The 12,119-nt window shown below is 52.8% G+C and overlaps 1 pseudogene; it reads left to right on the top strand.

Annotated features, from left to right (window-relative positions):
* The first annotated feature begins 2,796 nt into the window (after positions 1–2,796).
* Positions 2,797–6,392, top strand: LOC147115121 (uncharacterized; annotated as a pseudogene).
* Positions 6,393–12,119: the final 5,727 nt, after the last annotated feature.

The raw sequence follows: 12,119 nt of genomic DNA on the forward strand, positions 1-12,119 counted from the left end.
GAGTCTTGAACCAGAGGTCACAGTCTCAGAATAAGGGGTCGGCCATTTAGGACTGAGATGAGGAGAAATGTCTTCACTCAGAGGGTGGTGAATCTTTGAAATTCTCTATCCCAGAGGGATGTGGAGGCTCAGTCATTGAGTATATTCAAGACAGAGATCGATAGATATTTGGATATTATAGGAATCAAGAGATATGGGGATAGTGCAGGAAAGTGGAGATGGGGTAGAAGATCAGCCATGATCTTATTGAATGCCAGAGCAGTCTTGAGGGGCCGTATGGCCTACTCCTGCTCCTATTTCTTCTGTTCTTATGTAACTCTCTTTGTCCTTTTGCATTTATACAGTGCCTTTCACGACCACCAGACGTTCAAAGCACTTTACAGCCAATTAAGTACTTTGTGAAGTATAGTCACTGCTGTAATGTAGGAAATGCAGCAGCCAATCTGCGCACAGCAAGCTCCCACAAACAGCAATGTGATAATGATCAGATAATCTGTTTTTGTTATGTTGATTGAGGGAAAAATATTGGCCAGGACACCAGGGTTAACTCCACTGCTCTTCTTTGAAATAGTGCCATGGGATCTTTTACGTCCCCCTGAGAGAACAGACGGGGCCTCGGTTTAATATCTCATCTGAAAGACGGCACCTTCAACACTGCAGCACTCTCTCAGTATTGCACTGGAGTGTCAGCCTAGATTTTTGTGCTCAAGTCTCAGGAGTGGGACTTGAACCCACAACCTTCTGACTCAGAGGCGGAGGGTGCTACCCACTGAGCTGCAGCTGACAGAGCAGATATTCCATCTCCATCGGGATGGAAACCAAACAGACCACTTGCTGCCCATAGCAGAAGCCTCTATAGCCTCAACTGCCAATATCACTGTGGAGGTCTCATTCGCTTCAAATTGTGGAGTCCTGTCTTATATCAACAGATAAGCAGCAAGTACATAAAACTAGCAGTGTATTTGAGCAATGTTACTGGCCAATTAATCTAAAATACCTTTGCAAAAAAGTCACCTTAACATTTGCTTCCCATTAGAATTCCTCAGAGTACTGTATTCTACAGTGGGACGAGTATTTGATCTGCTCTGCTAAAACCATAATCTTCTGCATTCCTTATATAAGCTAAAAGATTAGCTCAGGGAAAGCTGGCTTTTGCGGTTTCTCCAGGAGAGAAATGTTGGTTCAGTGTCTGAAGGTGAAAAGGGGCAATCAGCACATGTGCAGAACAGCTGCTTTCAGGGTGAAAGTTTACAGTCCCAGAAAGTCACAGCCCTGTGATTATCACATTTACAGCCATTCTGAAAATTACAGTGAAGACACTAATTGGACAGTCATGTTATATTTGTTGGAAATATATAATTAAATTCTTATCCTGCGGCGTCATTCAGTCAGAATTCATGGTGGTGTCCTTGATAATGTCTCTCTAACAAGCAAGACAAAGAACATCAGTCAGCAGAGAAGTGGAGAGCTATTTTCTCATAGAATCTTAGAATTTAACGTAGATAGGGGCCATTCAGCCCATCGTGCCAGTGCTAGCTCATCAATTGGACACTTGAATGACACTTCCCTTCCCTTCCATATTCTTTCTTTTCAAATTATTATTTAATTACTTTATCAATTATGTTACAGTACCTGCCTCAATAGCCATTTACAGTAAAGAATTCCTTGTGTGAAAACATTGCTGCCTGGCCTGCTGAGTATTTCCAGCATTTTCTGTTGTTATTTCTTTGAATTTCCTCCCTTTTTCTGTCTGGTGATAACCCTGCGTTTATGTCCCCTTGTTACTGACTTGCAGTAAAAACAATCTTTCGCAGTAGAAACAATAGGCTGAATCTTGACTCCCCAAAATGGGGTTGGGGTCAGGTCAGAGGTTAAAATGCAAAAAATCTGAAACAGGAAACTAACCCGCCTCGAACCCAGCCACTTCCGATTTTAATGGAGGCGGGACAACGGGCAGGCGGCGTATCCGCTTGCGGGAGGCAGGTTGGTTATTTAAATATGATAATGAGGCTGGTCAGGTTTCCAAGGCCTTGGGAAACCCGGCAGGTGAAAGGAAGCGAGAAGGGGTGGATCCATGAGATAAGTGCCTTTATAGAACTGCTTGTGGGTCAGGAAGAGCAGGAGTGTTTTCTCCTGGCCCAACAAGCTACCCAGTAATTCCCCCCTCCCCCACCTGTGGTCTGTTTGCTCCCAACCCCCCCCGCCAACATCGAACCCCCCCCGACCGCCATCGGACCCCCCTGACCAACATCAGATTCCCCCGACCACTATTGGACCCCCACCCATGATCACCCCCCCCACCCCACAACCATCTGACCCCCTTCACCATCGGACACCCCACGATCGGACCCCCCCACCCCACATCAAGCCCCCGAACCCCCCTAGACCTACCTCTCTTTGGCTGGGGCCTTGTGCTGTAGGAGTTCCCGCCCAATTAAAAACTGCAGGACATTCGGGAACCCGTTCTTCCAGGTTTCTCGACCTCAAAACAGCCACCCTGCACAGAACACGCCTCTGGGCTAAAATCCAGATAATGGCCCCGATATTTACTTGGAGCCGCGTTAGGAGCGTAAAGGGCCGATATCACATGGGAAACCAGGAAGTAAGTTAAGCCCATCTGTCAGTGACTTTTTAACTGAGCCAGCTCATTAGCATTTTACTTCCTGGTTTGGCGTCCATTGTGTGGCAGCGGGTGTGATGAGGACCCGCGTGACATGATCTCAACATTAGTATTTAAAGGGCCAATCCGAAGATGCAGATGGAGGAGTTGGGAAGAAGAGAGGAGGATTTTCAAGAATGGATTTGAAATGGGCAAAGGCTTTGCCGCGTTTCAATGATGCCTCCCTGGATGTGCTACTGGGGGCTGTGAGGAGCCGGAGGGAGTTACTCTTCCCCAGCAACGGGAGGAAGAACTGTGCTGGTGAAAACAAGAAGGTGTGGACCAAGGAGGTGGCCGAGGTGGTCAACAGCAGGAGTGTAGACCCCCGGACCGCTATTGGACCGCCCGCGATCCGACCCCCATCCCCCACAATCGAGCCCCCCCCACCCCCGCTAGACCTACCACTCCTCGGCTGGGGCCTTCTGCCCGCCCAACAGGCCTCTAACCTATCAATCAGGCTGCCGGTGGGCAAGAAACTGACAGAAATTTTTTTTAATGAGTCCTGCAATTTTTAACCCATTCTCTCACATCCGGCTGTACACAACACCCCACCCCTCACTTGTCAAGTCTACTCCAGCACATCACTCCTCACACCCACTTACCTTGCACAAGCACCCATCCTTCTCTTTCTGTGCACTTCCTCATAGCCCCATCTATCCACTGCCACTCACCCTCATCCTCATGCAAAATTATGCCTCTGATAGTCACCCTCACCAAATGAACTCCATCCATCGCTTGAACACATGCCATTACACTCATTCATAGGTCTGTTATTTCCCCCATTGCAGGAGATGAGAGCACAGAACACACGGGATAGGGAGAGAACTGAAGGTGGGCCTCCACACATTTCCCAGCTCACAAGTGCAGAGGAAGAGGTGCTGGAGATAAGTTGAGTTTCGGAATCCCTGACCGTCAGAGATGGAGAGATGGGGACCTCCCAGCTACCTGGTGACACAATTAAATATCAGCGACTCACATATCATGTGGCACTCAGTCATGTTGAATTGATTTTAACAGCGAGCGAAATATGATCATCTTCACAATGATAAGTTGCAACATTCTTACCTTGCCACAACTCATTCATGTCTTTTATCTTCCACGGGGCCTTCAGGTGTGCAGCTAAAGTCGGTGGAGGTCACAGACGACGATTCCTCAGAGGAGCTGAGTCCTTCTGAGGGTGAACCATCACAGGACTTATTCTGACCCTGCACCATCTCAGAAACTCACACTTAGGCGGGACCATGTAGACAGAGTGTTGGATTTTCACCTGGTGACTCACACTTCACAAGTCAGCAAGAGCAGATGGTGGTGGGAGGGACAGTCGTGGAGAATCCACGTCGGAGGGTAAAGCTCCAGGGCATTGTGATAATGTGTTCTTGCATGGATAGTGTGGCCAGGTCCGTGGAACACTGAATGAATATTTTGTATCAGTCTTTACAGTAGAGGACACTAAGAATATTCCAACACTGCACAAACAGGGGGCTATGGGGGGGAGGAGCTAAACACGATCAAAATCACTAAGGAAGTGGTACTCAGTAAAATAATGGGACTCAAGGCAGATAAATCACCTGGACCTGATGGCTTACATCCTAGGGTCTTGAGGGAAGTGGCGGTAGGGATTGTGGATGCATTTGTAATAATTTTCCAAAACTCCCTGGAATCAGCAAAGGTCCCGGCTGACTGGAAAACTGCTAATGTAACACCCTTATTTAAAAAGGGCAGTAGACAGAAGGCTGGAAACTATAGACCGGTTAGCCTAACATCTGTGGTAGGTAACATTTTGGAGTCCATTATTAAGGAGACAGTAACAGGACATTTGGATAATCATAATTTAATAGGACAAAGTCAGCATGGTTTTATGAAGGGGAAGTCATGTTTGACAAATTTGCTGGAGTTCTTTGAGGAAGTAACATATAGGGTGGATAAAGGGGAACCAGTGGACGTAGTGTATTTACACTTCCAAAAGGCATTTGACAAGGTGCCACACAAAAGATTATTGCTTAAGATAAAAAATCACGGGATGGGGGTAATATTCTGGCATGGATAGAGGATTGGCTATCTAACAGAAGGCAGAGAGTTGGGATAAATGCTTCATTCTCAGACTGGTAATCAGTAACTAGTGGTGTTCCGCAGGGGTCAGTGCTGGGTCCCCAACTCCCCAATCTATATTAATGATTTGGAGGAGGGGACCGAGTGTAACATATCAAAGTTTGCAGATGATACTAAGGTGGGAGGGAAAGTAGTGAGTGAGGAGGACATAAAAAACCTGCAAGGGGACATAGGCAGGCTAAGTAAGTGGGCAGAGATTTGGCAGATGGAATACAAAAATCGTACAGCAAGTTATTATCTTAATGGCAAGAAACTGGAAAGTCCTGAAGTATGAAGGGATCTGGGGGTCCTGGTGCACAAAACTCAAAAGGTTAGTATGCAGGTGCAGCAAGTGATTAAGAAGGCCAATGGAATGTTGGCTTTCATTGCTAGGGGGATAGAATATAAAAATAGGGAGGTATTGCTTCAGTTGTACAAGGTATTGGTGAGACCGCACCTGGAATACTGCATACAGTTTTGGTGTCCATACTTAAGAAAAGACATACTTGCTCTCGAGTCAGTACAAAGAAGGTTCACTCGGTTAATCCCGGGGATGAGGGGATGGACATATGAGGAGAGGTTGAGTAGATTGGGACTCTACTCATTGGAGTTCAGAAGAATGAGAGGCGATCTTATTGAAACATATAAGATTGTGAAGGGGTTGGATCGGGTGGATGCGGGGAGGATGTTCCCGATGATGGGTGAAACTAGAACTAGGGGGCATAGTCTTAGAATAAGGGGCTGCTCTTTCAAAACTGAGATGAGGAGGAACTACTTCACTCAGAGGGTGGTAGGTCCATGGGATATGCTGCCCCAAAAAGCTGTAGAAGCTACATCATTACATAAATTTAAAACAGAAATAGACAGTTTCCTAGAAGTAAAGGGAATTAAGGGTTACGGGGAGCGGGCAGGAATTTGGACATGAGTCTAGGTTCGGATCGGACATGGCCCTGTGGGTAGCGGAGCGGGCCCAGGGGCCGTGTAGCCTGATCCTGCTCCTATTTCGTGTGTCTAATTCTGTTAGATTCAGGAGATGGTTCTGTGATAGTAGATTGGCGGTTAGGATCAGATCAGCCGTGATCTTATTGAATGGCGGAGCAGGCTCGAGGGGCCGATTGGCCTACTCCTGCTCCTATTTTTTATGTTCTTATGTTCTTAACTTAAATGAGTCCATACATGCCTTGACCACAGACGTACAGACTCTGGATGACAACATGACTGCCACCTTAAATAGGATGACAGATACCTTAGCCTTGGCCTGACAGAGCCACACTGACTTGCACCAAACTGTTCTCCAGCAGAGTGCTAGCAGTGAAATGAGGCTGGGACATGAGAGGGATGATGGTGAAAGGAGACATGGAAGTGGGGATTCCACTCAAAGAGCTTCCACGTCTCACCCGTTGACCCCACCGCCATCAGTCAGTACCCAACACACTGCCTTGTCTCACGATGGCCAAGTCTGCCCCTGGGGCAGGTGGAGCAGTCTTTGCCAAGGCCCTCATGGGCTCCAAAACCCAGAGGTTGTTGGCCAAGAGCATCTCAGCAGTCAGAGCAGGGATCTGAGCAGCCTGCCTCTACCTCTGCTCAAGCCACAGGGGTTGCACCATGTAGGAGCGGTAGGAACAGGAAGAGTAAAGCTTTGTAGTTGCACAGGGGTCTGCACATGGATGTATGAGAGAATGAAATGTTGTTAAGTTTCTGTTCTTTAGTTAAAACACGTAATTATTATTCTTTTGCACCACTTTCCTGCCTTGTCCATTCTTGGGTGCTGGGTGGCAAGTCTCTTTTTAACTTGTTTGATGATGAATGGGAAGACATTAATTGATGGGGTCCAATCGGGGGATGTTCAAGGGCTGGTTGGTTGTTTGCATGACTTCTTTGTGTCAGTGGCATTGGGGGTGTTGGGGGGCAGGAAGAGTGGCTGTTGCATGTATTTGTGACATGGGTCCATTGGTGCAACCTAAGTGCCAGGGATGCCCTTATTAATGCAAGGTTCACTTAGGTGACCTAAAGGCAGCAATGAGGCCAATGAAACCAGTGAAGTCGTGGCTTTCGATATCTGATCTCCGTGAATGGTGGAACTGGACATTGCCTCCATAACAATCAGTGTGAACATTCATGAGAGATTTCCCTCATAGTATTTAGGACCTGTTTCACTGGGAGCTCCACAGCAGATGCCCATGGAGTTACCCTTGGCTTCACTTGGATTGCAATGCTGATAAGCCTTCCTTCATGATTATTCAGATGCTATCAATGAACTCCTCCATGGTCATTGCCAGACTTTGCAGGATGCTAAGTATTAGCATAAGCTGGCCAGCAGGTTTCTGCTCCTCCCCTGCCTTCACCATTTCTGCTCATTACTCATGCTCAGTGATCCACCCAGTTCTCCCTCCCCAAGCTGACTCCCTAAATCCTCCAGGGAAGATGTACCCGTGCTAATGCTTATGACTAGTGGAGTGAGTGACCGAGGGTGCAAAAATGTGCTATCTTGTTCCGGCCCATTAGCAGTTCAGGCTCCCCCCAATAGGAGCATGTGCTAAAATGCTCACTGCATGGCACCCATTTAAATAGCAGTATACTGTGTGCCATGGTGTCCTGCTGCAGTGCATGCCTGTTTGACGCTGATTAAACTGAATGATTCAGTAGGGGGATTGTAAATATCAAGAGCATGAATGGGCTATTCCCCCATAATTTGCCCTCCCTCACTCTCTATGCTCTCAGTCCCAATGATTTCCATTGTTGCCTCCTCAAAGGGATTCCAGGTTAAAATTTCAGGGCTCTCCTCCATGTTAGTACATACTATCCAATTATGTGTCACCTTGTCCGACAAGGAGAAAAGTAGTCTTGAGATACTGCAAGTGTGAAGAGCACATACAATGACACTCAAGTGCCCATCCTTCAGCCCTTTGTGTGTATCTAAAATATATAAAAGGATACATCTGTCTGCCTGTCTGTCTGTCTGTCTGTCTGTCTGTCTGTCCTTCGGTGTGTCTCTCCAGCTATACACTCTAAAGTTATAGAGCGTACCTACACGTGCGTTACATCAAAAGAAAGCTTACGATTCCGGAACGGTCGTAAGCGTATTTACGTTTCGGCGAGACAAAAATTGTGCTCGCGGTATCCAAAAAACGTTCAAAATTCCGCTCATTAGCATCTCATTATCTGCTCATTAGCAATAGAGTGACGTCGAGCGACCCGACGGTCGACCAATCGCTGCGTGGCAGGGGCGGGTTCCTGGCGCGTGCGGGCGGGCCCTCCTAGAGTCGAGCGACGGGACAATTGACCAATCCTACGCTTCGGTGACCTGACGGTCGACCAATCGGTGTGTGTGTGGGCGGGCCTTATCGTTCTGAACCGAGGTGAGTCGCCGCCATCTTGATTCCAAACTTTTCATTTCTTTTTCCCGCTTTCTGCGTCTTTAAAAAAAAAAGATGCTTTTAAAACACATTTTTTTTTTAAAAAGTTAATTACTTTCTAAATCTTTTATCTAATCTCATTAATTTTCCTACCTTTCCCCGTTTTTGCAGGTAGGCCTCGAAGCCTGGGCGTCTGTTGCCAGCCATGCTGGACCCTAGGCAATTGTTTTGTGGCAAGCTCCTCCCACCCCTCACCCCCCACCCCACCCCCCCGCTGGGCCCGATTCCGAACCAGCGGCCAGCCATCTTGGTAAAGGCTGGCTGGGGCTTCATTCGCGCTCGCGCTGCGCGGCGAACGCGCACCTCCTCAGAGAATGCGGCCAGAGGGAAGCGAGCAGGTTAGCGGGGGGGGGGCGGGGCTCGGGAGTGGAGCGGAAGCGGAGAGGGTTACCCCGGCAACCGGGCTCACCAGCCGCAATTGGCCGTCTCAAGCCACTCAGGCCCGGTCCCGGAGATCAGGAGGCGGAGCGGGGAGGAGGGTTACCAAGGCAACCGGGCCCGGCCAGCCACAATCGGCCGTCTCAAGCCACCTCAGGAGGGCGGGGCTCGGGCTGACGGGGGCGCTGCACTCGGCATGTCAGTGCGTGGGGCGGCATGGAGCTCAGCGGAGCCATCGCCGGCAGAGGGGAGAGGGTCTGCTGGCTCCCCCCTCCTCTCCCCCTCCCTTTCTCCCCCCCTCCTCTCCCCCTCCCCCCTTACCCCCTCTCCTTTTCCCCCCTCCCTCCCTCCCCTCCCCCCTCTCCCCTCCCGCTCCCCCTCCCCTCCCCCTCCCCCCTCTCCCCCCTCCCCCCTCCCTCTCCCCCTCCCCTTCCCTCCCCCTCCCCCCTCCCCCTCCCCTTCCTCCCCCCTGTCCCCTCCCCCTCCTCCCCCCTCTCCCCCTCTCTCCCTCTTCCCTTCCCCCTCCCCCCTTCCATTCCCCCTCATCCCCCCTCCCCGCTTCCTCCCCTTCCCCCCTCCCCCCTTCCTCCCCCTTCCTCCCCCTCCCCCTTCCTCCCCCTCCCCCCTTCCTCCCTCTCCCCCATCCTCCCTCTCCCCCTCTTTCCCCCCTCTTCCCCCCTCCTCTTTCCCCCCTTCCTCTTTCCACCCCCTCCCCTCTTTCCCCCCTTTCCCCCCTTCCCCCTTCCCCCTTCCCCTCTTTCCCCCCACCCCCCTTCCCCCTCCCGTTTCCCCCCTTCCCCCCTTCCACCCTCCCCTCCCCTTCCCCCTTCCCCTCCCCTTTCCCCCCTTCCCCCTCCCCTTCCCCCCTTCCCCCTTCCCCCTCCCCTTTCCCCCCTCCCCCTTCCCCCTCCCCTCTCCCCCTTCCCCCCTCCCCTCTCCCCCTTCCCCCTCCCCTTCCCACCCCTTTCCCCCCTTCCCCCTCCCCTTTCCCCCCTTCCCCATCCCCTTTCCCCCTTCCCTTTCCTCCCTCCCCTTTCCCCCCTTCCCTTTCCCCCTTCCCCTTTCCCCCCTTCCCCTTCCCCCCTTCCCTTTCCCCCCTTCCCCTTGACCCCCTTCCCCCTCCCCTTTCCCCCCTCCCCTTTCCCCCCCTTCCCCGTCACTCTCTCTCTTCCCCCCAGTCGCTCTCTCTGTTCCCCCCAGTCGCTCTTTCTCTTCCTCCCATCGCTCTCTCTCTTCCCCTCCAGTCGCTCTCTCTCTTCCCCCCCAGTCACTCTCTCTCTTCCCCCCCAGTCGCTCTCTCTCCCCCCCCAGTCGCTCTCTCTCTTCCCCCCAGTCGCATCCTCTCTTCCCCCAAGTCGCTCTCTCTCTCCCCCCCCAGTCGCTCTCTCTCTCCCCCCCCAGTCGCTCTCTCTCTTCCCTCCCAGTCGCTCTCTCTCTTCCCCCCCAGTCACTCTCTCTCTTCCCCCCCAGTCGCTCTCTCTCTTGCCCCTCAGTCGCTCTCTCTCTTCCCCCCCAGTCGCTCTCTCTCTTCCAACAACAACATGCCCTCAAAAAAGCCTCGGCACCGCCGGGCACTCCAGCTAGTCTATCTATCTATATATATATAAACGGATGGATCTGTCTGTCTGTCTGTCTGTCTGTCTATCTGTCTGTCTGTCTGTGCTTCGGTGTGTCTGTCCGGCTATACACTCTAAAGTTATAGAGCGTACCTACACGTGCGTTACTTCAAAAGAAAGCTTACAATTCCAGAACGGTCATAAGTGTATTTACGTTTCGGCCAGACAAAAATTGCGCCCGCGGTATCCAAAAAACCTTCAAAATTCCGCTCATTATCTGCTCATTAGCATTGAGTGACGTCGAGGTCGACCAGTCATATGGTCGAGCAACCCGACAGTCGAACAATCGCTGCGTGGCGAGGGCGGGTTCCTGGCGCGTGCGGGCGGGCCCTCCTAGAGTCGAGTGACGGGACAATTGACCAATCCTACGCTTCGGTGACCTGACAGTCGACCAATCGGTGAGTGTGGGCGGGCCTTATCGTTCTGAACCGAGGTGAGTCGCCGCCATCTTGATTCCAAACTTTTCAATTCTTTTTCCCGCTTTCTGCGTGTTTCTTTTCAAATCTACATTTCCACCAAAAAAAAAGTTGCTTTTAAAACACAAATTGTTTTGAAAAAAGTTAATTCATTTGTAAATCTTTTTCTAACCTCTATAATTTTCCTACCTTTCACCGTTTTTCCAGGCAGGCCTCGAAGCCTGGGTGTCTGTTGCCCAGCCACGCCCGAGCTACGCACAGGCCATCCCGCTGGGCCCGATTCTGAACCAGCGGCCAGCCATCATGGTAAAGGCTGGCTGGGCTCACTGCAAGCTGCTCGCTCGCGCTGCACGGCGCACGCGCACCTCCACACAGAGCGCGGCCAGAGGGAAGCGAGCAGGTATGGGGGGGTGGCGGGGCTCGGGAGGGGAAGGGGAGTGGAGAGGGTTACCCCGGCAACCAGGCTCGCCAGCCGCAATCGGCCGTCTCAAGCCGCTCAGGCCGGCCCCGGAGATCGAGAGGCGGAGAGGGGAGGAGGGTTACCAAGGCAACCGGGCCCGACCAGCCGCAATCGGCCATCTCAAGCCACCTGGCCCGGCCTCAGGAGGGTGGGGCTTGGGCTGACCGGGGCGCTGCGCTCGGCATGTCAGTGCGTGGGGCTGCACGGAGCTCAGCGGAGCCATCGCCGGCAGAGGGGAGAGCCCCCCTCCCTCTCCCCCCTACCCCCCTCTCCCACCCCTCCCCTCCCCCCTCCCCCTCCCCCTCCCCCCATCCCCCTCCCCCCCTTCCTCTCCCCCTCCCCCTCCCACCCCCTCCCCCTCCCCTTCCTCCCCCCTCCCCCTCCCCTTCCTCCCCCCTCCCCCTCCCCTCCCTCCCCCCTGCCCCCCTCCCCCTGCCCCTCCCCCCTCCCTTCCCCCCAGTCGTGCTCTCTCTCCCCCCATTCCCCTTCCCCTTCCCCCCTCCCCTTCCCCCCCTCCCCCTCCCCTTCCCCCTCCCCTTCCCCTTCCCCCCCTTCCACCCTTCCCCCTTCCCCTTCCCCCCCTTCCCCTCCCCCCCTTTCCCCCCTTTCCCCCCTCCGCCCGTCGCGCTCTCTCTTCCCCCAGTCGCTCTCTCTCTTCCCCCCCAGTCGCTCTCTCTCTTCCCCCCCAGTCGCTCTCTCTCTTCCCCCCAGTCGCGCTCTCTCTTCCCCCCCAGTCGCTCTCTCTCTTCCCCCCCAGTCGCTCTCTCTCTTCCCCCCCAGTCGCTCTCTCTCTTCCTCCCCAGTCGCTCTCTCTCTTCCCCCCCAGTCGCTCTCTCTCTTCCCCCCCAGTCGCTCTCTCTCTTCCCCCCAGTCGCTCTCTCTCTTCCTCCCCAGTCGCTCTCTCTCTTCCCCCCCAGTCGCTCTCTCTCTTCCCCCCCAGTCGCTCTCTCTCTTCTCCCCCAGTCGCTCTCTCTCTTCTCCCCCAGTCGCTCTCTCTCTTCCCCCCCAGTCGCTCTCTCTCTTCTCCCCCAGTCGCTCTCTCTCTTCTCCCCCAGTCGCTCTCTCTCTTCCCCCCCAGTCGCTCTC

Source organism: Somniosus microcephalus, chromosome 7 (assembly GCF_052327205.1).
Source record: "Somniosus microcephalus isolate GS21.2 chromosome 7, FLI_Smic_1.0, whole genome shotgun sequence".
In the NCBI taxonomy this organism is placed as follows: domain Eukaryota; kingdom Metazoa; phylum Chordata; class Chondrichthyes; order Squaliformes; family Somniosidae; genus Somniosus; species Somniosus microcephalus.